Source organism: Rhinoraja longicauda, chromosome 13, assembly GCF_053455715.1.
Source record: "Rhinoraja longicauda isolate Sanriku21f chromosome 13, sRhiLon1.1, whole genome shotgun sequence".
In the NCBI taxonomy this organism is placed as follows: Eukaryota; Metazoa; Chordata; class Chondrichthyes; order Rajiformes; family Arhynchobatidae; genus Rhinoraja; species Rhinoraja longicauda.
The window spans coordinates 38,209,570-38,212,745 of record NC_135965.1 but is presented as its reverse complement, the minus strand read 5'-3'; the positions used below and the strand labels follow the sequence as shown (position 1 = coordinate 38,212,745).

At 44.0% G+C, this 3,176-nt stretch overlaps 1 pseudogene; it reads right to left on the bottom strand.

Moving 5' to 3' along the window:
• Positions 1-2,153: 2,153 nt before the first annotated feature.
• Positions 2,154-2,414, bottom strand: LOC144599261 (cytochrome c oxidase subunit 6B1 pseudogene; annotated as a pseudogene).
• Positions 2,415-3,176: the final 762 nt, after the last annotated feature.

Below are 3,176 nucleotides of genomic sequence, written 5' to 3'. Positions count from 1 at the left end.
GAGTTTGTACGTTCTCCCTGTGACTGCGTGGGTTTTCTCCGGGTTCTCTGGTTTCCTCCCACTTTCCGAAACGCGCAGGTTTGTTGGTTAATTGTCTTCTGTAAATTGTCCCTAGTGCGTAGGTTAGAACTAGTGTACGGGTGATTGTGATCGGCCAGGACTCGGTAGGCCGAAGGGCCTGTTTCCACACAGTATCTCTGAGCTAAACTAAACTAAATCAGATCTCTTCTTGTGGATAATTATGCCTACAGGATGTGTTCCCAGTTACTGGAATATTGGCTCAGGGCAGTGGTTGAGCACTTGGATTTACTGGAGGGCGTGTGCAAGGATTAAAATATCCTGGAGTTCTTGCTCCAGCAGTTACAGAGGACCCAGGAAAATATCCTGGATGTGACCATTTGCTAAAATAGGAAGAGGGAGATGGTGTTGAGACTCACCAAGAATTCTCTGAATAGAAAATTTATGCTGAACCTGTGTTGTGGTTGACCTTAGTTAGATCACTCTTCATGCATTAACAGTAAATTCAATCATCGCCACCATATTACAAAAGGGATATAGAGGCAATGGAGAAGGTGCAGAGAACATTTGGAAGGATGATCCCAGAAATATGAGCTTATGCACCTGGGAATGATGAAGAAATAGGTCTCCATTCCTCTTGAGAATATTAATTCCTTTAAAATATGGCATAGCATTAGAGCTACTGCCTTACAGCACAAGAGACCCGGGTTCACACCTGACAATGCATGCTTGTCTGTACAGAGTTTGTACGTTCTCCCCTTGACCTACGTGGGTTTTATCCGAGATCTTTGGTTTCCTCCCACACTCCAAAGATGTACAGGTTTGTAGGTTAATTGGCTTGGTGTAAATGTAAAATTGTCCTTAGTGTGTGTAGGGTAGTGTTAATGTGTGGGGATCGCTGGTCAGTGTGGACCCGGTGGGCCGAAGGGCCTGATTCCACTCTGTATCTCTAAAACTAAAAACTAAAACTAACTTTTGAAAGCTTTTGATAGAGTGTATGTAAAGAGAGTATTTCTACCTGTGGGGAAGAGCATTATTAGAGCTGGTGAGAAACCCATAAGGGAATTCATAAGTTCCTTCATGCACAGAGTGGTGAGGTTGTGCAATCACCATCAAGAAAATAGATGAAGGGGAGGTTGGAAGTGAATGAGAGTGAAGGGAATAGAGGATAATGCTGATAGATTTAGATGAGGAACAGCAGTGGGAGGCTTAATTGAAACGTGAACATTGATGTTTAGTTTTGTTTAGTTTAGTTTAGTTTAGTTTAGAGACAGAGTGAGGAAACAGGCCCTTCGGCCCACTGAATCCATGCCAACCAACGATCCCCGCACGCTAAAACTATCCTACACACACTAGGGACAATTTACAATCTTACCAAGCCAAGTAACCTATAAACCTGTACGTCTTTGGAGTGTGCGAGGAAACCGGAGCTCCTGGAGAAAACCCACGCAGGTCACGGGGAGAAGGTAAAAAAAACTCTGTACAGGCAGCACCCATAGTCCGGATCAAACACAGGTCTCTGGCACTGTAAGGCAGCAACCTCTGTGCTTTGTGCCACCGTGCGTGCCGCCCATGTTGACTGGGTTGTTTCAGGAAGTGCAAGAATAGTTCATCCTCAATCCATCAACCTTCTATCCAATTGTCCTGAAATCCTGATGGTTCAGCATCAGCCTGACTGGCTGCAGATTCCACACTCCTTTAAACTCAACAGGGCTCTGTTTTATGTGCTCACTTTAAACTCACCTGGGATATATTTCCAGCGCTCCCTTTAAACCCGCACACAAGGGACTGCAGATGCTGTCTGACCTGCTGTGTTACTCCAGCATTTTGTGTCTCCCTTTAAACTCACCGGTTCCCACATTCCCTTTAAACCTATCTGGTTTGCTAGTAAATAGTGTAACATGTCAATATATATATATATTTTTTAATTAATTGGAATAACATTCAACAGTCGACGGAATTTGCTAGTGCAGCACATCTAAAAATCCCCAGCATGTGGGATTAATGGAGTTTTACTGTTTTAGTTGATCTTGCTCAAACAATTTATTTTTAATGCTCAATATTCAGATATATTTTGGTGTAAGATGCACATTTGCAAACATTGTAAGATTTTTCAACCTGGCTGCAATAATCACTTAGATTTTTCCAGGGAACGTGCCTTGCTCCAATTGATCATTCCATTTCTTTATCCATGAATTTGGGCAGATTGACTTGGACACCCTGTGGTATCATTTGCTGGGAGAAGTACCAACACCTTTTGCAGTCAATGCTTTGGTACAACGATGGAAGCCCAGGTAATTTTGGAAGCAGTTCCTGGTTTGGTTTTGATTGGGAAACCTAGCGTCGGAAGGGGCAGTCTTGTAGTTCTTCAGTTTGTCCTGGATTGTCTCTGCCATGGTGCCAGGATTTAAACACCTTCACTGGAGCTCAAAACGTTTTCAGAGGCAACGCCGGATCCTGCGGGGCTCAGGTGCAGCGCTGCGGCTCCGCACGCCCTCACGCAATGGCAGGGGAGAGCTTCCATGCTACCTCACCCCGGCCACGCGCGCCGTCGCCAAAGATGCATGCCGGAGGCCATTTTGAACTACAATGTATCCAAGAAAGAAGGAATAGAGACAATATGATCAAGGATACTTTTAGATGGTTGAAAAGGGATGATGTGATTGAAGTTTAAAGAATGATGTAATTGAAGCTTAAATTACCTGAAAGAAGTAGGATGTAGTTGAGGCAGGGACTTTAGCAACGCTTGAGAAACAGTTAGACAGGGACATAGATATGACAGGTTTGGAAGGATATAGGCCAAACACAGGCAGGTGGGACTAGTGTAGCTGGGACATGTTGGGCAGTGTGGGCAAGTTGGACCAAAGGGCCTGTTTTCAGGCCGTATGACTCTATGACTCCATAAGTATATAAAATAATGAAAAACATAGATCGGGCAGGCAGAGAGAACTCTGTTCCCAGGGTGGAAATCTCAAGGACTAGACAGCACAGCTTTAAGATAAGAGGGGCAAAATTTAAAGGAGATGTGCAGGGCAAGTTTTTTTTTACACAGAGAGTGATAGGTGCCTGGAAGGTGCTGCCTACCTGATCAGATTGAACCAGCAATTTCTGCACAAACATAAAAATCAAATGACAGGCAAAGAGAAAGCAACATGAAT